Source organism: Mastigoproctus giganteus, chromosome 9 (genome assembly GCF_048544385.1).
Source record: "Mastigoproctus giganteus isolate SK-2022 chromosome 9, ASM4854438v1, whole genome shotgun sequence".
NCBI classification, from domain to species: Eukaryota; Metazoa; Arthropoda; class Arachnida; order Uropygi; family Thelyphonidae; genus Mastigoproctus; species Mastigoproctus giganteus.
In genome coordinates, this window is record NC_143583.1 from 15,215,902 (window position 1) to 15,240,677 (window position 24,776).

Sequence of the window (24,776 nt, forward strand, 5' to 3'; positions counted from 1 at the left end):
GTTGTTAAAATTTAAAAACTGTTAGGAGAATTTAATATTACTAAAGTTTCTCTCAAATGAGACTAATGGAAAAGCGAACTAGGCTGGCCCTTTTACCCAGTGGTTCTAAACTTCAGTAACCTAAAAGCCCCTTTTCGTTTCGCAGGTTTTCCTAGACTTCGAAGTGTAAAAAAATGTTTTATGCTGTAAATATTTTCAGGGTTTAAATATTTGTAAGAAATATTGAGGGTTATTCGCGAATCCCCTATGTATATACGGACTTCCTGGGTCTCAGAACTGCAGTTCAAGGAGCACCAGATTTGGTCATTTCTGTCTCTGAAGTGAAGATCAGGTCATCGCTTTAGTTCCTCTGAGTGTGTCTGGGTCACCTTGATATAACTCCCTTGAGACTTATAGCCTTGATATAAGTCGAAGTTCATTTATAACGACCTCCAGATCTGAAGATGGATGGAGTCTTGAATATAGGCTATAAAGGTGTTTACTACAGGTTCTGAGACCTAAGATAGAAACTTCAATAGATTCCAACGACTGTTTCTTCTATCTAGGGGAAAACCTGCACATAGGTTCCTAGTCTTCGCGATGGACTTTTAGCCACACAATTTTGAGTAAAATACGTTGACAATAAAACTGTAGTTTGTGAGTAACGACCACAGATAATAATCATCAATGTGAAATCACACATGCTAGTGTAATTGGTATTAGTAATATCAATACGCCCTAGCGGTAGCACAGTGCATATAAGCACCGGCCCTCGTGGGTAGCACAGTTGGTAGGAGCGAAGTCCTCCCCACTGGAAAAGACGTCAGTTCAAATCCAGTCGATGATGTGAGGAATATTTATGGGACTTTTTCACAACGTAGCTGAGTTAGTTGGTCTCAGGCGAGACTAGCTTAGCTTTCTCTCCCGGGAACTTGAGTTTTTCGCCAGTAAACAGAAAATCGACCTCGGAACACATGCAATTTACAGACAATATGCATGTATATACAATATACATGAGCAATATGGCCTTAGTCGCTGATGCTCCTAAAACCTACAACAGTAATGTCAAATGTCAATATAAGCACCGACCTCCCCACATCGGGTGGAAAAGAACTGAGTTCCAGTCTCGTCAAGGCCAGGTGGAATTTTTATGGGCCTTTTTTCCAAAAGTGTATGTAGTCGGCCTCAGGCAAGAGTTGCATGGTGTCCTTCCTCCAGAAAAATAGATTTTTTCATCTAACAAACAGGCAAATCTACCACAGAATAGACGGTAATTTATAGAATTCATACATAACGCTCGGAGCAAAATGGTCTTAGTCGTTGATGTACCTAAAACCCTACAGAATAACAATTATAATGCAAGGAAGCAATAGAATTTTACTGAATTATCACAAAATAATTAAATAAATACATGTATATAAATGAATATAAATGAGTACATAAAATAAATAAAAAATTATTATAAAAAATAACAAAACTAAATATAAAATAAATAACTAATATGTTTCTCTCCTGTAGATAACTGTCCGGCTGACCTTTGAATTTCCTCAAAGGCTGTCAGCCTAAGCTAAGAAACGACAACTTGGCTATAATACAATCTAAATCTCCTTTCCTGTAAGCTGAATTTATGGCATTTAGTTCTGGAATCCATTATTATAGTGAATACCTTGCTAATAACCCCAAAGGCTTGCAGACCTCAGTCCGGTCCCACCCCCCTAATGTGTTTGGTTGCCAAGTGTAAAACACATAATCAATTCTTTTCTCATATGAAGATTTTTTTTGCCGATCTCAACAAACAGATTTACCGTTTTTGGATTCTGTGAAGAACCTCGATATTAATTTTTAGGCGCGGTCTGCACACACGGACACAAACTCAGAGTGCGGTCTTACAATTATCATATACAGTGAGATTATGACCTCCCTATTTTTACAAGAAAATGTTAGATAATATCATTGAAGGACATTATAGGCTTTTCTTGTCGGCTGTTTACACTGCTCGGAGGACTCCATGTCCGATCGTATCCTAATCACCAAATCCCTTTCTTCCTCTACTGGATCCAAGCGTAAGTGTTGCATTTTGCTGTATTAAAACACATCTGCCACTTTATTTACCATCTTTGAAGCCCATTGTAGGCGTTCTCTCTCTGGCTGAAGCCTATTTCTCAAAATTAAGTTAGCTAAAACCAATATTTCCTACTTTAACCAGTGTTTGATTTAAGGCCTCTGACTGCTAATGGAAGTTCCAAATCCGGTTAGAAAACTCAGTAGGGTGGCAAAACTCACTCCAGACACTAGTAATGGTTAAGGAATTTTTAATAAAACATTCATTACACAATTTACACTAATGGGGTTTCACAATATCAATTTCAATGATGTACTATTTCTATATGCTAATCATACTAAAATTATACAAGCAATTATTCACAGTAAATCCAAGGGTCTGGGGACGGCCCTTACAATCACCATAAAGTACCTTTCTTCTTAGAGTTCAGACTCATTCCATTTTTAATTACTATTTTGTACAAAGTCAAGGTTTCCGGAACACCGATTGCCTCTTAAGGGGTTCTTTTTAGTAAATTATTATTATTCCTCAGGACAATAATTTAGAGGAACGTCCTTTTTAAAAATTTCTACTTACTGTTCCCTTCTTTGTTTGCCAGAACGGACCAGTCTGCTAAGCGCGGTATTTCTTCCATTTCGCATCTTCTTGAGCCTCTTATGCTTTCCCCCTTCTCATCTGCGGATCTCCAACCCTTTCTCTTATTCCTGAAGCTTCCAAAATGTTCCTCATAACTTTATGAAAACACTCTTTTGGACCAATGTTCACCCACATTTCGAAAGTTGATCCTGTCTTTCCCTTGTAACTTAACTTCAACCCACGTTGCTAGCTAAGACCACGGATCTAAAATTCTCCGCGGCTGCTCCTACACTTCTCCATATCCCATTCGAATTCCACAACCTCCTAAAAACACCTCTCCAAATTCACATAAAACTGCCCTATTTTCCCACTTCTACGTTCCTTATATCTCGAAAATGTTCTCCCATTTCCCCTCCCCTTTTTCTTGCTTAATCCTCTTTAATCCGATCTGCCCTTGGCCATCTTATTAACCTTACTAAATGTTTCTTCCTAGAATAGAAGCAACAATAGAGGTACGTGTTTGCCCCTTTTCATTTCCCTTATCCATTTGACCTTTTCATAGAGAGAGAGAGAGAGAGAGAGAGAGAGAGAGAGAGAGAGAGAGAGCTATAATACAGCTATACTTCTCAGAACTTTCTTCCTCTCGCATTTGTATTGAATAGGTTCCATGTTCACACCATGCTTCCATAGTAAGCGAATGCTTACACCATCCTTATCATTCTGAAGGAGCAGTGCTTGCCGTTGATCGTTAATCACTCTCCTAATCTTTACGTCATCCGCAAATTTTTACATTATCTTCTATCCATTCGCCGATGTTATTTATGAAAATGCATGTACCTTGACATCATTGACATCAGTAGTGCCATTGAAAATTGGATTGAAAAGGCAGGCGCACTCAATGGCAGATAGATGGAAGGGAATGAATCGAGAAAAGGAATAGAATTAAATCTCTTCTTAAGAGGTATGACCGTGGATTAACACAACGGGCGTGTTCATTCTCCAGATATCAGAAACTGTGGAATTTCCGAAATCAACTATTACAAGTATTGTACACCAATTAAAGATAGAAGGTAACACGACCATTCAAATCAAGGTATGTAGATTACCACTAATGACTCCTGAGAGCATGTCCACAGTTGAAAATTGAAAAGGGGATTCGCAAAAAAAGCATCAGTCATCCTTTACAAACTACTCAAACTGCAACTGAACAGAATTCTGCAGGAGAAAAAGTAGTAACTGAAAACGCATTTCAACAGTTGAGCAGAGGAGTGAGAAAGCATGCCACACACTAAGAAGAATTGACGTTAGAACTGAAGGTAGCGACCATTTAGTAGTTCGAAAAAAAAATTATATATTACCTAATGATGATAAACTCGAAGTAGGATTAAAACAATTAGGCTAGTTAATTTGGAATTGGTGATATTACCCCAAAAATTAAGATCTGACAAACTGCGCCTTTTTTAAAACTTGCGCAACTCGTTCCAGTAATCAACAACCTGCTGAAAGAAAGAAAACGTCCTTCAATCTAGTCTAAACCACTTCTTCTGTAATTTGAATTTGTGGCTCCTAGTTCTGGAATTCCGCCCGCATTCAATTTACTAACTCCTCTCAGAGTCTTATAAACCTCAACCAGATCCCCCTCTAAAGTGCCTGGTTTCCAAGCGTGGTTGCCATAAAGATCGAAATAAGTCATGAACTTTAGTGATGTTTCGTGGAATAGATGGTATTGGTGGACGTCCACTTCGTTGTTCATTTTCGATGCTTGTTCGGCCACGTTTAAATTCAGCGACCCAATTTTTGATGTCTGCATGAGATGAGGAAGATTCCCCTCTCACATATTTACCTTGTCATCATGAATATCCTTTCTCAATGACCCCATTTTGTAAAGATATTTTATTACTGATCGATGTTAATGTTTTTCCATTTATTCTCGAACTTCAATGACCTAAAAAGATATTGTAAGTTATAAACCATAACTTTGTTTGCATTCACATAAAGGTTCAACTTATTGAAAAAAAAAAAAAGCACCAAAATTACACCACCTTGCTATGAGAGTCTAGAAAATTACCAGACAGCTCTCGTATTTCTCCATCCATTTACATCAATCTATCTCTCCGGTCCACCACCCATTCAATTTCCTTACCAATCATCTATTTACAAACAGTATATGCATAAAGTTGTAAAAAATTGCTTATTTTATGTCTGAAAGAGTTCTTGCAATGGAGAAATCTGCACACTCACTCTTCCAGAACCAGACGAATAGGATTCCACCACTAACCCGCCTCACTGAAGCACTTGTTTAAATTACTTTTGAAGTGTTTCGTAACCAATTTTTGTATGAAAACAAAAATCTTGGAAAAACTGTTAAAAGTTCTTCCTTTTAGTAGCTAAACTTTCTTTCGCTGACTTGATAAATAAATGCAATTTAACAAAAACTTTTGTTTTCCAACCTTCACAAAACCGCACGGCATATTTCATAGTAGAAACGTGCATTTTAGCCACCCACTCTTTATTAGATACGAAAGAATATTTATAAATTCTCTTCATGTTTTATTTATCAGCTCAGTCAGAACCGGCCTGATAAATAATAATAATGCAGCCATGCTTCTGTATATTCTTAAGGTAATACTTTCTTAGATCCATTTCTTCCTTATTTTTTCCCTCTCTCAGAACCGGTTCTCCGGTAGAAGTTAATTAACGTCAGCTAAGAGTTCAAAGAAACATCTTTTGACAGCGGTAAGCAGGTAGGTAGATCAAATTAAAGCCAAGTTTTCGACTAGAATGTGGAGTGTGTTATGATTTACAGGTAAAAGGTCGTAGTTGCGGTTGTAGGTAGCATCTGCATAGAAATAATCTATCAGGGGTACGTCTGGGTGTTGGTAAAACGCTTTAGGATGTGATTACGTGGTATACTCCATTCTACCTACTCATTAGATATTTATGAAGAGGCATCGTATTTCAAGTAAATAAAAAACTACACTTTATGTAATAATGTTTTATTTCCAACTTTGCGCAGGCTTATACAAGGTGGAATAATAATAATAATAACAATAAAACTTGTGCCAATACGTTGTAGATGGCGCTCAAAATAACCTTTTGAATAACTACAACAGTACACGTTCAAAAAATTTAAACTGTTATTTCGGTTATGTTTCATATTCAAATACAAGTGCCCTAAATCGTAGTTGGAATTTGTTTATATTAAAAGGAAATACAAATGTGAATGAAAAAAAATGGGGATGTTTATAAAACAGTTTTAGAAGCATTCGCATTTCTGTAGCTTTAGACTACATTCCTCTGTTTTTCTTTTCTTTTTTTTTTTTTGAAGTTTAAATGTTTATTAAATGAAAATATACAGAAAACGTTTTACATTCATAGAAGCATTTTAGCATAATGTTATTCTTATGGGAAAAGTATGAACTTCTGAAGGTTCAACATTTGCTAAATGAATAAAAGTAGCTCGCATTAAAATTTTTCCGAGTGCATGAAAAATAAATACCTCAGAGGAAGAGAAAGTGTGAAACACGTCCTATTACAGTGGACACTGCAATTTTATGGTTAAAAGCAGAATAGTTTTAGGTAAACTTCGGTTTTCTAATGGTCTTTTTAACATTCAGAAAACATGAAAACCGGAAAGATCTCACGTTTTCATGTTTTCACGTTTTCAAGGATTCACTCTCCAGTAAAAATATTATGACAAGCTACCTAGTAGCAGTTATGACTTTCTTTTGACGCCCGTACCACCATCATATGGTGAGGCATGGAATCTATTAAGGCCTCTGAATTTCAGCTGGCATGTTGTGCCATGTCACCAGGACTGCGTCCCTGACGACACGGCACAACATATTCGCCTATTCGATATGCGCATATGGAGGAGGATTCGTTGGAGCGTGTTCTTGGAAAGACCGCTGGTCGTACCCTGGTTAAAGTTCATGGTCGGCCGTGCCACCGTATTCTCTCTATCAGCGGGACAGCTTACGTTCACCAGAGTCATCGATGAGGAGTGGGAGCCCGCCACTGGCCCGGAAACTGCTGCTCCATCCACTATCCTTCCACTCTTGGAATAACACTTTAACTAGACTACTCCGAGAATGGCCCACAAGATTCGCAGTTTCCGTAATACTGCCACTCTTCAATGGGTACTAGACAATCTTTATTCAAGTCCGTCAGGTCACGTCCCTTTTTCATGTCGGTCAAGTACTTCGTAAGGACTGCCTCTGCTAATATGCAATATCACATTTACCAGTTCTTATTGCGACACATGTGCCACCTGGTGAGGAGGAACGGCCGATTGCTAAAATGTGGGGTGGTAATAATTTGAGTGTTAATAGTCTTATTGAGAGCTTGAGACTGAGCTAACAGACTCTCCTAGTAAAAAGGGGTTCTGTTAATAACTGAAAGCAGATTATTTACGCGGAGGAATTGCTCCTTCCAGTGTTCTTCGCCCCACTTTTCAACGTTTTCCATGCCACTTAGTGCCGGGTTATGATTTGCATCAAAGGCGATTGAACATACTAATAACTCATGGCCATGCAGTGTAAAAATGGTAGAATCGCCGTCCTGCCCACACAAGATGGAAAAGACCTAAGTTCGAAACCTGAATCAATTACACGAAAAAAAATTATGGGTTTTTTTTTCACAACGTGGCTCAGTTAGTCGGTTTTCGTCCAGCAAACAGCAAATTGATCAGAGAACACATTCAATTTACAGGCATAATATATACGGAGCAATTATGGCCTAAGTTGCTGTGGCGCCTAAAACCCTACAACACCCCAACAACCAATATGTAACCTGTTCGTTAAATACATTTGAATAAGATGACGATGCATTTTTGAAACCTTTCGCAACTTTTGTGAATGAGAGTATAGTGATATACTGGAGAATAGCTTATTTTTCATTTAAATGAATATTAACAACAAGAAAAGAATCAAATCAGTACGGACGCATTTTGACTATTTCTCGCTTGAAAGTGTTCATGACGTAAGAAAGAATCTCAGTCCACTCCATTTTGACTGTTGTAATTATCTTTACTATGCCAATGCGAAAGCGAATTAGAATCCAAACGAGGCTAATAAACTTGTCTGAGAACACCGTCTGCACTGCTTCTCCTTATTTCAGTATTTAAAATAAATGAAAATGCACAGTCCTTACCTTTTAATCAAAATAATACTCTATACGAGTAGACATAAGGTATGGTAAAATAAAAATTAAAATAATGAGTTATTTTTTTATTATTTTTAATAATAAATTATAGGCTTATTGTTTTAAAATACTGCATTTAAGAATGTAATTTAGTGAAGAAGTTATTTAAATAGCTTTCACTTTAGCAACATTATTTGCGTGCGAATTTTATAAAACAAAAAGTACATAAACTACCGTTTATATTAAGATTTTCTTTCAGAAATATAATTTTTACTATGAAACACAGTAATAATGAATTATGAAATGTTTACTGCGCCCTGTTTTGGAGTTTGAGAATCCTGGCCTGTTTATACGATTAATTAAAGCAACTGTAGTGGCCCCTCTCTCTCGTATGATGCATCACAAGACAAGAAAATGAAACTGCAGATGGAAAGGCAGGCCCACTCAAGGCATGACAAGCCAGAGCAGATGAACCTGTCATCAGAAATCGAGTCCCTATAATGAGCTCAACCTGTTCTCTTTATTTTCGTGCTAGTTTCCGCAAGGGTTGCGCTGTAACATTTACCTCTAGGTTATTTCATGACTCGTCTATCAACACTTACTCGACACACTTGTTTCGTCAGCGAGATGGTTTGAGATGGAGACTACCTGCCTTGCATTTAACGAAGAAAACAACCGCTGTTTGTAAAGGCAAGCTTGTGAATCTTGTTTTATCTTTATCTTTCTGATTTTCCATCCCTTTTTTCGATCACTTCTTAGATTTGTCTATATAAGATTACAAAATATCTAGATATTTTGTATTCTTATGTAGACCAAAAATATTCGAACACTAGGGGAAAAAAAAAGAATTATTAGGCTTAACTGCTTCAGTCCTGCAATGAACTTTCCATCTAAATAATAAAAAGGGCTTGTGACCATGTACATAACAACTATACATGTCTTTCAACTAAGAAGATTGTGGATTTTAATAATTGCACATTCTCTCTTTCTTCAAATAATAAGCTAATAAGCATGTTAACATATCTGTTTACTTCTTTGTAAGAAGCTGGCCTCTTTCTTCTTCTGGTTTAGCTATATTTGCGTTTCTTGTCGAAGGAAGAACAAAGGAATATCTTTAGATTTAGATTAAGCATGCAAAACAAGCTTCTGTAACCATCCGTCCGGTTATGACGTTATTCCCTGTCCAGCTCCTTGATATAAATTCGCGCTGAAACTGCATTAGACTCGAAGTAGCTTTCTGTTCGGTTAGGTTTTTGATGATCTTTCTTGTCATCCCAACATTTCCATGTTTGGCTTTTATGCGAACATTCAGCCACCCCCGTGGGGTTTTATGATTATTTTGTTGTCCGTACGTGCAACGGACAGCAACCTTTCGCGTGTACTCTCCGTTCTGCTGTTTGCCTGCGGATGCAGATGACTCTTCCATTGGCTTCTGAACTACGGGCCATGCTTGTTATTACATCGAGGGAAAAACTTTTGAATTACTCCTCAAGATGTTATTTATCCCTAGAAGACTGCATCCTTCCTAGCGAATTCCAGCTAGGTAGGTTAGGAAAAAAGGAACAGATACTTTATTGACCTTAAAATTTCCATTTCTGACGTTAGTAAAAAGAGACATTCGATTTCGAAGCTACTACTTTTTAGCGAGGATAGAGTTTTCATGGTTGCTTTCTGATGTTAAAAGAGTCCTGTTTGTAAGAGGTAATGCGATTTAAAAATAAGTTAGCTTTGGGTGATTAGATTTCTAAATGTACTTCATTTGTTCCATTTATCACTCTAGTACGACTGCAGATGGTAAAATTTTGCCTTTTCATTACAAATTCGTGATTATCTATTTATGAGATCGAGCCATTGATAAAAGCCCATAGATATGGCAATAGACACAATATTGAATATGGAATTAGATAATCATAAGCAGGTTGAGGAATGAAGTTTCATTGTGACAGCAGAGGTATTTCAGGAGCAGTACAGCATTTTTTTTCTTGTGGTGTGTAATATGAGTTTTTAGAAGAAGAACTTATGTTTATTTGGGAAAAAAAATGTAACATTCTGCAAATGTTTACTTAATTTGTACTCGTTTTTAATAGAATTTTCTTGTATTCAAAATTAGTTGCATTTTAATTGGATAACTTGGTAAAAGCTCCACTCCAATTTGATTTTCATGTAGATATTAGTTTAAAAATGCGCTTAAAAGAAGTTGGATTTACTTGTAAGTTTCTACGCTGAATCGCTGGCTAAAAGATGTGGGTTGCTATAAAATGGTATTTTAGGATGGACAAGTAGGATGCCTCAAATATCACTGTTAGATCCCCTTCCATTTCTAATTTTCTAAATAATACTGACGAAGACATGCAAGGGAAGCAGTCAAACGATTGATTATGATTTGAAGGTGGGAAGGGTGGTTAATAATTCGAGATAGGCCATGCCGCTTCAAAATGACTTGGATCGTTTTCATGTATGGTTCGAAAAATGACAACTAATATTTAATGATTCTAAATATATATATATATATATAACCTTATGATGGCGAACAGACATCCTGGAGTCACGTATAAGCTGGACGAAGAGCAGCTAGAAATTATTCAAAACGAAAAAGACTTAACTGTTAAGATTCAACGTGACATGAAAATTTCCATACAAGTTCAGTTCCACACAGGAAGACACATGTTCTCTATGATTTATAGGATAGTTGCAAATATTAATATTAGCATTAGCAGTATGACGCAAGGATGCCCTGGCCTTTTGCCGCACCGGAAAAAAAATAAATAAACAATAATAAACAAAAATAAAATAATTATAAACCAAAAATTTGACTCACACCTCATGTAGCTAAACCTCGAATTTCCTCAAGCTATCAGCCTCAACCACCCATGTAGGAAACTTGTTCCAATAATTGGCAACTCGCTGGCTAAAAGAAAATGTCCTGCAATACAGTCTAAGTAAGGGGGAAGGATATCATTATTCCTCTGTACAAGAGGATATTTGGACTGCATTTGGAAAATTGTATTCAGACCAGAAGTTAAACCATCGAGTTAGATAGTTACCCTGTTGGAATGGGAATATTCACTTTAATTTTATTATATACTGCATTACTATTTTTTGGCTGATTCAAAAAAAAAAGTTCGCTTCGTTGAATCATTTGGCCTTACTAATACGTTTTTATTTTAAAAATTGTTAAGTAATGCTATTTTAATAGAAAATTTTTATAAGTGGAAAGTAAGCCCCATTACTTCTAATTGGAATATGGTTTTTATCTTAAAACATTGTTCTTAGAATTATCTCGGAAAAATCTTTATTTCTGTAAAGATTTTTTTTGCAAAAGACTACTTTTGTACATTTATTTTTTTCTTAACAGCGCAAGATGATAACTGTAGATGATATCGCTCTTTTTATGCCGTAAGACCTCCGTTTCCTTCGAATAATTATTTAAACTTTGCTTCCTTACCGTCCAAAGAGGTTTTGCATTTTCTTGAGACCATTCTACCACGCTTAACTTCGTGAATCCTATTACTTGTTTATGTCCTTAGCAGGGAGGTTTTATTGTTTCTTTTAGCGCCTCCCCCACTGCTACAAAACTCACCAGTAAAATTTATGGGCCTTTCATTAACATTTTATACTTTTAAATGGCTCTTCAGAAGGTTCATAATTTCAGGCCAGAGACTTTTCTCTCAGTTCATTATACCTGTACCGCTTGGCATCCCCACACAAGATTAAGAATGCGACTGGGTGTTGGTTTCCTCTCCACCACACCGCGTTCGTTTGTCTGCTAATCGAGAAAGAAGGTGCCAGTGCGTTGCCGTCTTTAAATAGGACACTTTCAGTAATGCTCTGAGGCTGCCTTTTCTAATTGAAGTTAGTTTGTCTTTCGTGAACAAGCTGAATCTTTTCTTCTCTTAGGTAAAGAGTATTGATCAGCGTCAGGCTCAATCTTTGGCGTAAAGACTTGTCAAAAGAAAACCGAACAGCGCGAATTAAAGAAAAAGGTACGGTTTAGATTTTTACTAAGTCACTTCACTTAGCTTTGATTTATTTCAACAATTTAACTAAATTTATCTAAATTTTGTTTGTTAAATCATTAAAAATTATCTCTACATTTAAAAGAAGAAGTATCTTTATAAAGTATATAAAGATACAGAGCAATCTGACGTACTGGAAGGGCCAGTTGAAAGTACCGTTGTATACGCATTTGAGTTGATTGTAGTTCTAGCTCAAGCGACTGTTAAATACGGTGTTGTTATTGTATATTCACCTAAGATCAACAACTCTCTTTTGTCTTCTCAGCCTTATGTTTTAACACTTCTCAGAGTTCGAATTTTCATGAATAAATAAATAAATATCAGAGTAACAGGGAACAAAAAAAAGCAACTCTCGCCTGAGGCCGTCTAAATCAGCCAAGTTGTTAAAAAAAAACCTATAAAAATTTTTCGCGTCATTAACAGGATTCGAATTCGGATCTTTTCCATCCGGTGTCAGAATTCATGAAAATGGGAATAACTTCAAGTAAAATATGAAACATGAAATTTAAAGTAAAATTTTTTTATTATTGACTTTACTTAATTTGTGACAAAAGGTTGGAATAATCATCAGCGTTATTAGCACAACCGAGCAGGACGAAGCATGTTCGTAAATTTTGCCTGCAGTCTTTTCGAACATGATGTTGGATATGTTGCTTTTCAGTTCCTCCAGACTACGTAGATTATGGTTGTAGTCCCTTAGGGTAGTCCATTGTTGTTTTCTGTATTTATAAATGATATTGATGATGGTATATCAAGCTTAATGTCCAAGTTTGCAGACGATACAAAAGTTGGCTGGGTTGTCAAGGACACTGCTGACACTATGCTGCTGCAACAGGATCTGGAAAGGTTGAGCAGATGGGCTGAGAGATGGCAAATGAAGTTTAACATTGACAAATGTAAAGCACTACATATAGGAAGCAGAAACTCCAGAGTAACGTATCAACTCTGTATTACTACACTGACAGTGGTAGAGAACGAAAAGGACCTGGGGGTAATTGTGCAGGCAGATATGAAGTTTTCTGAGCAATGCAGACGGTCTGCAAGTGTAGCTCATATGTTGTCAATGATATTCAGGAATTTTTCCAGCAGGGATAAGGAGGTGATTATCCCCTTGTATAAGGCAATGGTCAGGCCACACCTTGATACTGTATACAGATCTGGAGGCCTCCATTTTAAGAAGGATGTAGAGCTGTTGGAACGAGTACAGAGAAGGGCAACAAGATTAGTGAATGGAACAAAGGGTTGCTCTTACGAAGAAAGGCTTAAATTTTGAAAATTACAGTGTCTCGAGACTAGGCACCTGCGAGGTGATCTGATTGAGGTGTATAAAGCCTTGAATGATTTGAGCATGCTCAGTGCTGATGAAATTCTTCCTCTTGCTCAGAATAATCATTTGAGAGGGCATAAATTCAAATTGAGAAAAGACAGATGTAGGATAGATTTCCATCCTTTGTTGTGGAAGTTGATAGCCTAAATAAATTTAAGGCTGAGCTGGACAGGTGCTTGGAACGATCGGAGGGGTAAAATGTTTTTTTTTTTTTTTGGCTGATGCTGCATAAGCTTGCTTTCTTGAATCATATGCCTATACTAATGCTAATTGTCTTTGACACAGTCCCACAAAAAGAGGCCTAAATCTGGCGAGCTTGGTGGCCATATTCTTTTTCAAATTATGCGGTCTCAGAACAAGAAGGATAGTTTGGCCATAATCGAACGGGAAGTGTGACTTCTTGAGCTATCTTGCTGAAACGACGTTTTAACAATTCTTTCAGAATGAGGTTACCCAGGAATTCATGGATATACGAGTATCAATATACTGCTCAGAGGTTATGGTTTCTGTGAAAAAGATGGGCCCAATAATCCTGCGAGGAATTAGTGTACGCTCACACTCCACTCCTCTCAGAGATTTGGCGCATTATAGCCCTAGTTGCTGATGCGTCATTAAAACTCAAACAACCAACCTCACAGAGAGTAAGGGAAATTTGAGTACTGCATAGAGCTTTTCTAACCAGAGACCAGTGTTCTGAAAGTTTATTTATCCAGACAGAAGAAACCTGGCCTGATCGAAGAAGAAAGTCCACTGTAGTATCTGTGGTTCTAACAGATTTTGAAGTAACCATCCACAATAACGGTTCCTTTTCAAGAGACTACTAGTAAAAAATGCATGACATGTATTTTTTACGAAAACGGTTAATTATTCATCGCTGCAGGAAAACTATAACATTTCCTTTGTTATTTGTTATTTGGTTTTTAGGAGCATTAGCGACTAAGGCCATATTGCTTGGGGAATGTGCGGTGGTCATTCCCTGACCTTTCCGCATCCTCCATATTTGGTGGTGACGGGCTTGAACCCCGGTCTAATCAAGAAGCGTGTGCTATGCACTGTTGCTCCTTCCCACCTGGCTACGGAGGCGCCCAACATTTCCTTTATAATACACTGCTCGACAAAATTAAAAGACCAAATTTTTTTTTTTTTTTTTTTTTTTTTTTTGTATATGTAATTGTGAACAGAACCTCGAACCCTATATGCGAATTTTTAAGTGTGCGGTTCACCCAGATTTTCTTTTCATGCACATCTACCACTGCACACAGATGTCAAGTGGTGGAGGAACACGTCAAAACTGAAGATGTCCAACGACTGCCTTGGCTAGCCCGATTATCAGATGGAAATCCGATAGAACATGTATGGGACGCTCTTGAGGATCGCATTTTACACCAACAGCCAACTCCTCGGTCACTTGGTGATCTGCGCTGGTGGAAGAATGGGATTTGTTGGCCCAGAATCTTATAATCACCCTTACATCGAGCATGGTTCACCGTTATTCAGGCCTGTTTACTTGTTGGATGGGATCATACGCCATACCGATGTCATGTGGCCATATTTTCGACCACCTTGTATCGACCTCTGTAATGTGACCTTTTTGGTACTTCTTATAAATGCCGCTTATACCTGTTCGAAGTTTCTCGCTGTGTCCTGATTTCATCATTATTCTATGTTACACCACCATACCAAATTTTGTCCCGCTTCATCGCGAGCTGCACCACATTTTTTAAGTGTTCTGTTAATTTTGTCGAGCAGTGTAGTTGTAACTTCTGTAGTGACTTACCGAGAATTACAGCCAGTTAAGCCCGAACCTGTGCTAAATGTTCTTAAGTTACAACAGTCGAGTGCAAACACGACTCACAACATTGACATTCCATAATTTCCATATTGCAGATTTGATGAAGTCCTAAGACATCGAAATCACCTACAATAATCACATTGATTAGTATTAAAAGGGTCTATTTTATCTAATTTTCCACGATAGACACTCTAGTTTACTCCAGGCGCCACATATTTTTTTTTTTTTTTTTTTTTTGCTTGCGCTGCGCATGCCCATTCGCAGTTTTACAGGTTATTAACAGATGGCGACACAATGAAAGAATGAAGCATGTTGCTTCTAAACTTAATGTCTCCAGCACTCTTTTACTAGAGGTTATTCGCACGTTCTTGTGCTCTTTAAAATTATCTTCCAGAATAATAAACAATTGAATCTATGATATGATGAATTGACATAATGAATAACTGAATTAATAACTTTAATTCTATTTTTTGAGTTGAAAATCTCCATCTTGGTTCACAGAAAGCATAAAGGCGAATTTAAAAGTTATTCTAGTTATGCTACTGTTTACAACAACTAATAATGTTCGTATAATTTTGTTTATTTTTACAGTAAAAAATAATCATCTGTGCAGAAGAAGTTTTTATCTAGGATTATAGGTTTCTAACTGCAGGCTAAACAACCTTCAGCGAATAGTTCTAACACTTAACAGATGGCCGAACACTTCCAATTTATTCGCTCTCTGAGCTGAAGCCTGACCACCATAATAATTTTTATGAAAGCCTAAAAAAATGACGATTCTGATTGCGAATAAAAACTTTTGTTTCTTCCTCTGCTAACATTTCTTGACAATTTTAAGTGTCAAATTTCAGACCGTTGTTGAAAATAAACAAAAATAATTTTCAAGTAATTTAGATTAGATATTCGCTTACTGCATATTAATTTTAAATCAGAAATCTTCCAATTTCACCTTACTGCAATACTTTGCGTGCTTCTTTAATAATTACGTCTTAAATAGGTTGACAGCTGTTTCACCTGTGTGATAGCTCATCAAAATGCTGGTCTTTAACGCGCATTCATAAACAGCCATGCATTAATGATGAGTGGGTTGAAGAGGAGGCCCTGTTATCGATTTTATAAGCGTCGCCTTAATAAAGAAGTACATCTGACATTCCGTTTACTCTGATACACGGGCTTGTTTGGCCACGTCATTTATTGTTTCCGCGTCCACGCGATCCGTGGCAGTCCTATTCGACTACTGGGGTGCACCTAATCTGATTACTGAGATAAGATTGACATCTTTCGGAGTTTACGTGCTGTTTGTACGGTTGGTGAGTCTACCCTTATCTTCGGCATCAGCTACTTTTCCTGCGTACGTTGGTGAGAACGACACCCCACTTCCTCGTGCGTTGTATTTCCACCCAAACGGTGACAAACGTTTTCTCCGAAAGAGAGAGGTTCGAGGTACCAATTTTCACGCGCGGTTAGATCGCCTCCAGAAAGCAAAAACAGATTTCTTTCACACAGCATAGCTTGGGAATGCATTTGTTGAGGCGAATCTTAAAAACGCAAGCCAAATATTAACATTTATACAGTGTACTATCAAAAGTATTGTGACAATGCCCTACAAATGGGAAGGGCAATAAACTTATGCTGTATTTGGTTTCTGAAATCTTCGCCGACTTTTGTTTCCCGAAGCACGGCAAGATTTGTTTCCAATTTCTAGAAGGAAATGAAAGCGAAAAATCACGCGCAGCAGGCTAACACTATATAAGAAACTTTAAGAGGTCGACTGAAAATCGAAGAACTGGTCCTTAAAATAGCTGGAAGAGCGATTAAAACCAAAAGCTTTACAGGTCCACTAAATGGCCAAAAAAAATTAGAAACCTTTATTTATTATCTGGTAGGGCCACCCTTTTTCTCGAATTACAGCCCGTATACGCCGTGGTATGGATTCCAATAGTCGTCTGAGAGAGTCTAGCTTCGCTTTTGGTCATTCTTCCATCAGGATATTTGTCAGCTGCTGTGTTGTGGGCGATACAGAACCCAAAATAATTTGCGTAGCGAACTGCCCTTTACAACATGCCCCAGTCATTCTCAATTGAATTCAGATCTGAAGAATTAAGCGGCCGGGATAGATGTTGGAAATCTTGAGAATGCTCCTTGAACCATCCAGATACAGTGCACGGTGAATAGTTGTATTTAGTTGTATTGTCGTCTTGAAAGTATCAATCGCAAGCCGGATAAAAATAAAGCACTGCAGGTGAAGTTGGTTCGATACGAAAGAAATATATTCATTTGAAGAAACACGACCTTCTAACGGTATGAGCAGACCCAGTCCGTACCAAAAGAACATATTCACATCTCCAGCTACTTGAGTGTGAATATGAGACAGTCTGGATGCATCACTTTATGAGGTTCAAGCCATACTTTCACTTTACCATTGGGGTAAAAAAGTGGAAATGGAGATTCATTAGACTACATGATCTTTTTCCACTCTTCCTAAGTCATGTCTTTCTGTTTGTGGCACCACCCCAGTCGAATTTTTCGATTTTTTTTTATTATTTATCTGTATTTATCAGTATTAATCTGATTTATCTTGGTTCGAGATCAGACCATGTGATGTGACAATTTGCGAACCGTGTGTTTAATTATCTGTTGGCAAAAAGTTGTTAATTTTTTGGCCAGCGAGTGTATAAAAACGTATTCATGATAGAAGAATACCTTACTGGTTTAAAAATAAATTAAAGGGAGGTATGGCTGGCATACAGTGGTAAAAGTAAGATAACATACCAGGTAGGTTCTTTAACCTTAGATGATGGAATAGACCAATATTGAGGCAAAAGTGATGGAGGCAAAGATAGCCATCTTTACTTACATCCCTTTTGCCTTTAAAAGTATGAGCGAAGTAGCTTTAGCAAGGGGCCAAACAGCCTGACTGGCTTTTGGACAACTGATAAATGTTCTACGACTAGACATTTTTCAAAATCCAGTTTAGATTTATTAATTACTTGTTTTTAGCTATTATGTGTAGGTACAACTATAATTTATAGACCACCCGAATAAATAAATTCATCTGCGGTGCTATGTATCTTATGTCTGTTAATTGCGTGTGTTCTATGGTCGATTATCTGTTTTTGCTGGATGAAAACCCCCAGTTTCTGGGGAGAAAACCTTGCTATCTACGCTTGAGACCGACTAACTCAGACACAGAGTGAAAAAAAAGCCCATTGAAGTTCCTCGCGTCATCGACGGGATTCGAACCCGGGCCTTTTCCACCCGGTGTGGGGAGGACGGTGACGATACCACTGTGCTACCCACGCAGACTCATCCGAGGTGATATGTTATGCTTTCTGGAATCTTTCTTCTTCCGGGAACGAACGCTAGTTCTGTATCGAAAATATTATATGCCATCTTTCATTACCGCTGGAGGGCCGTAAGGATGGGGGGAGATCCTTTTCCGGCGTCCTGCTCATCGCCATAATTGTGCCTTATGGCTTATTGTTCTTTTCTGACGACCTCAAACCCTTGACATAAGTCCATCCATGTGACAACAAAGTATGACTTACAAATAAGATAAATAAATTCACAACTCAGAGACATTGCGTCCTCGTGAGTAGCAGAGTTGGTAGAATCGCCGTCCTTCCCACACTGGGTGGAAAAGACATCAGTTCGAGTCCTGTCAATGACGTGATGAATTTTTATGGGTCTTTTTCACAACGTGGGTTAGTCGGTCTCAGGCGAAGGTAGCAGGGATTTTTCTCCCAGAAACTCGGGTTTTTCTTCCAGCAAACAGAAAATCGAATTCAGAACACACGAAATTTACAGGCAGTATATACGAAGCAATATGGCATTAGTCACTGATTTCCTAAAACCATATTACAAACAGCAAAACAAACCGAGACCCTGATTAGTAGGCCTTCAAATAAAATTCAAATAATTCGCACACGCACAGGTAACATGTTTCTTAAATCCTGTAATGACATAACTGAATTTTTGCTCGGAGAAGTTGTAATATCAAATGTGCTCTTGCTCACGGATCTGGGTGTTCTGTTTGGCCATAAGAAGTAATTTAACAGCCAAATCGATTAAATCAATGCAATAAATTTGCTTGTCTTAGAGTAGTCTAAGACGAGCAAATAAATTATTGTCACCACTGTGCAGTGGTATTGTCACCGTCCTCCTTACACCGGGTGGAAAAGGCCCGGGTTCGAAATCCCGTGGATGACGCGACGCGAGAAACTTTAATGGGCTTTTTTCACTCCGTGGCTGAGTTAGTGGGTCTCAGGCGTCGATAGTCAGCCTCCCCCCCCGCCAGAAACTGGGTTTTTTTCGTCCAGCAAAACAGGTAAATCAACCAGAGAACACACGCAATTTACAGACATAACACTTATACGGGTATATGTAAGAAATTACGGGTGACCCTTATATAATAATTTGAATTTGAAATTTGATCATATTGAGAATTATAATAGCACTTAGATTACATTTGGGGCCTCGGTACTAGGAGGGGAGCTATTTCCAGAAAGGTTGACAATTGCTAGGGAACAATACTACGATGAAGCGTGTATAATATAGAGAAATATTAATAGAAAGAAAAGAATAATGAATAGAAAAGTTGGTAGGAATATACAATAAATATGCAGAGTTATAAATAAAATTCTCTTCAGTTATATACACTATAAAATTATTCCGATTGGAGCGAAGAAATTTTAAGTCCAAATGGGAAGAATAATGAAATTCTAGTTAGCTGATTACCAACGTGAAATACTTGAACTGTCATATGCAGAAGTACCACCTCTGAAATGACTAACTAAAAACTGCATACAGGGGTTACTGACGAACTCATCAAAAAATAGGAAAGTACCTGAGAGCAGAAGGACGAGATTTTTCGAGGTCTGCATATATAATTGGAGGAGAATGGTATCTGTCGAATATTAGAATTTCAGAGAGAGAGAGCTCAGAAGAGGATAAGATATTTGAACCTCTGTGGACATGTCCGAAAATATATCAACAGTTCTTCAATCCTCAACACGACAACAAAGAGCATCGACGATCAGGTCTTTCGATTTTGGAACGGCTCAAGTGTAAGGATTTTTCGAACTGATAAATGAAATTTCAGGTTACATACGGAATCAACAGAAAAAAAAACAAAACAAAAAGAGACTAATTCCAGTTTAAACTTCACATTTTAATTTGAATAATCATGGAAATTTCTTTCGGATTTCATAAAATCAAGGAATCGCAGATGCATTTTCCACTGCAGCGTAAATTTATTGAATGTCTTCATACAGGCGAAAACTGTGAGCCGGTTATTTCATAAATATAAACTGTAAGTATCCTCATGGCGAGATCGAGTATTTTACACAAACACACGCATTTCAGGTCATCTTATTATAGGTCCCAATATTGAAGATTTAGCGAGATAAATTTCCGATAAAATTTGCTAATGGAAATGTATGAGGATTACGACTGTGGTCGCAGACGTTAATAACTCCGTGTTGATTAAATTAATATTCATTATTACCGCTATTATTATTTGTTAAAGTAATGCAAGACTTTGCTTAATGTCTGAAGTCACGAGGTTTACTCCTCGTGCAAATAATGCAATTAACCGATTCCTTTCAGTACGCCGCAATTCTTGGTGTTACGATCTCCATTTTCTGTTCTCACGCGCTCCATCGATACCCCTCCAGAGGGCTAACGAGTTCTGTGTCAGAATTAATGAACAATTATGAGCAAATTTAGGCCACCCCAACTAAGGAATCTTCGCTTTAATAATGTATTCAATATTAATAAGAATCGTAAAGATAATGGAGATTCTTTATCTAGCTTACCATTCTCATAAACCGATGTCACTTATGGCCATAAAGGCCCTCCATTGGATTCGCCTTTTATTCTAATACCAACGCGAAAATTTGATTCCGTCTTCAAAATCGTTTCTAACAATAATAAATGTTTCCCGAGTTTAGCATAAATTTGTGTGCTGTAAACAGCATATAGATCGGAGATTCCTTAGACCAATTTTCCAGAAACCGAATAAGGAACTTTCAGAAAATGGGTAATTTCTTTTAATTTGACATTCTGAAATACCGGGATGGCTCGGGTATTAGCTGCATCCTTGGGAAAATTATTTAGATGTACAACAATGGACAAAGGAAACTTGGTCACATTTTTTTTAGAATACACAACGAGGTTATAAACAAGCCTAAAATATTTGCGAATTTAAATAATTCATAATTAGACATTTCGATGTAATATACTTGTGGTTGTTCAATCGATCAAGAAGTCTGTTTTGAAATTGACACGGAAATCAATTTCAAGTATTCTACGGTTGTGTGTCCGTTCTCTGGATGAAAATCTCAAATTTCTTGGTTTAAAACCATTCTATTTACAGATAATTACTTTAACGAAAGGCAACAGGTGCTTCTACATCCCCCACGTCAAACATTTGAATGCAATGCAAACTTCTTGATCGATTGAAAACCTCAGGTGTGATACCTCGAAATGTCTAATTATAAATTATTTCAATTCACAAACGTTTTAGGTTTGTTTGTATAAGAAATGATAAACAATGAAACTGATTTTACTGTGTAAGTTTTGTAGAGTGATTGGTCGATGGAAAATGTCAGAACACATTCTGGCATGTTTAATCAAAGTTCATCAATCTTGAATCAATCGGCATTCTAATATGGGTTTTAATGATTACAAGCTGTTCTTGGTTAGATAACTTAAGTGGTTGTCTAAGAAAGCGATTCTTCTTTACGACAACGCATATTTCCATGAATTGCTGAACACATAAAAATTTCACCATTTCAAGTGAAAAATTCTCACCTCGCATACAGCTCCATTTTGATTTAGCCGCCAAAGAACAGTTGACATTGCACGAAACCAAACTTGAAACTGAACTTCTCACTCCTTTACCAGTTACATAGATTTCAAATTTCTAAACACATACTGAGATTTTTAGGCAAGATCAGATATCTTTATTTGGATCCGCCGGCACCTCTAATCACATCTCGAAAATCCCAGGTTGTCTCATTTGGTCTGTGGAATGCTGGTGCTCATCTGCATCTCAAAATCTGACGAAAACCTCTCGACTCTATCTAAAAGAGAGAAATCGGGTATACAATGACTTTTCACTTACAAAACTCATTCCTTATGACACAGACATTCAGTTATTGCTGCATGTGATATCTATAGATATTTTCATAGCACAGCTCACAGAAATTGGCATCTAACTCCACCTCTTCCAAAGCAGTGCAAACACCTGTCTCAACTGTCCGACATCCATTCGCTATTCAACTCCAATACTGAACTAACGTTTCCTCATCCATCCCTTTTACTTCAACAATTTGGAACAAACTTATTTTGTATTTCCTGAAAACTGCAATCTAAAGAGTTCAGGTTCAATGTCAAGAAATTGCTCCTGGCTTTTTAACAGTCAACTCATTTATATTATTAGAGTACTTTATGTTCCAAAAAGCCTTTCGTACTTGGGACAACCATAAAAAAAAAGAAATATATTAAAAACTGACCCATTTAACTCCACTTAACGTAGCTTTATATCCCTTAAAAAAACAATGCTCTTTGCGAGTAAACCTTTAAAGTTTTTATTAACTGCACTGTTATAGACAATGACAATTATCATTCAAAGGAAACGTCGAAACCAATCCCGCATCATTTTCCATCATTTAAAACTCAAGAATTTTCCTTCCGGCTATGGATAGGTGAACACTGGTAATTTTTATTCTTATTAAATTAAATAGAGATTAAATCAGTGAGTGTTCTTTTCCGACACGAGAAGTTTCTTTCCATATGGTAAGATGATAATGAAGGATCGTCCTCGGTATATCAGTATAATGAGTGAGCTGATAAGTAAAACTAACAGGCATAGAAAGAAGTTACAAAGTGTAACAGTCTTCGGAAATCCAAGTTCATTACACTAATGAGTTTAGATGTATGCCATTAGCGGGCACAAAAGGAGGAATGTCTATTGTCTTTTACAAGTTTTCAGCGATTTCCTAGACTTAATGGTGAAGCGTGGTCATTATGTAATGACAAATCATTAAATGTTTGATGACAAATCATTAGAATCGTAATGGAAAATCGCTACAGTCTTCCAGTTGTACCAGTCCAACTTACAACATTTCCCTCACTGAGGAGACATTTATTACTCAAGAAGCAAAATCTAAAAGAATCTCGCTTATAAGACGAGAGCGAGGAAAAAGAAAAACAAAGGTGCAATTATATTTTTAAAAGCGAAAATTTTTGCAAGGAATTTTAACAATAACTCGATTTTAGCAGCTACGAGATAGAAGAAATAGAAAAGATCGTGATAAAGATACATTTTTACAATCTTAAACGAAGGCTTTCTGAAATTAAACAAAGGACTACCGTTATTAATCAGGATCTTTTGTTTAGATACCATTTATAATCATCTACCTGGGTGTGAGTTAAAAGGAATTCTAAACACCATTCTCCTGCCTTAACATTTATATGAAAGCGCCATATTTACACAAACTTCTAAGGAATAATGATGTCATCAAGTTGTTCGTCAGCTGTAAGTATTCTTGAATAGTTAAAAAGAATAAAAAAGAACAGAAGAGAGAAACGAAGTCTTCCCGTAGGCGTGGAATAATAGTTAGGGATGCCAATGATGAATAGAAATTTCTTTATGTTAAACAATACGCTTTGGCAGGTGTAATATATCTACACTCTCCTCCAAAGTATTCGGGGAACCTCCTACTTTCTAGTTTACTGGACCTTTATGGATAAACAAGTGACAGATCGGTATATAATAAAGGCGCACACAAGTTAAATGTTGTTAAGGAGTTAACTGCAAAGAAGTCGCACAAGTTAATTGTTCTCATCAATGTCATATAGAACACAGCTGAAAAATCTTTGCACCGTGAAAATGAAATAAAATATCCACGAAGATGTAAACAAAATAAAAAAGAATATAATAGGGGGTGATGTAAAAAATACAATTAAACGGTCGTTTGAGACCAAAATAACCTGAATTCATTGCAAAAAATCTGATGTGTCTGGAAAAAACGTTCACTTTTATATTAATGACCTTGTTTTGCTGACTGTAAATGCTATCGGCAGTTTTGCTGACGACAGCACGCTAATATTCAACCTTTTGGCTTGATAAACCTTGTATTTCACAAAAGCTTCAACTTCTCGAATATCCACCACCAATTCCTTAAATTGGTGGTGTTTAATCGATAAGTTGAAGCTTTTGTGAAAGACAAGGTTTCTCAAGCCAGAAGGTCCATTGTAGCATGCTATTATCAACAAACAGATGTCTCTACTATCACCTATCTCTATTAGAGATATTTTTGTTGTTTTGGTTGTTGTTGTTAGGTTTTTAGGCGCAGCAGTGACTTAGACTATAATTTGCCATAGTACATCAGGTCTGTACAACAGTGTGATCATGGACCGATCTGCATGTTGTGCGAGCTGAAAAACCCGGAATGATTCATGGAGAAAAACCCTGCTTCGTCCCTCTGAGATCGGCTAACTACAGTTTCGATTCAGGAGGACTTCATAAATACCTCCAGTCAGAGACGGGAATCGAACCGAAACCTCTCCTAAAGAATGACAAATTTCGAACCCACTATACTATCTCGGAGGGTTATTAGTGACTACTGCTTTCCAATCTCTCTTGATATAAGCACATCGTAAATATTGCTTCCTCTACATTAAAAAGTGTTTATTTTTTCTTTTTGCTTTCAGCGTTTCTTTCTTCCCAAGCCATTGCTAACTCTGTACAATCTCAAATCTGCTCTACAATGGAATATTGTTCCCACATTTGAGGTAGTGCCACTAAGTCCTCTCTGAAATTAGACTTTATTCAAAAGAGTACAGTCAGGTTAATTAATCATTCTGCTCTTACAA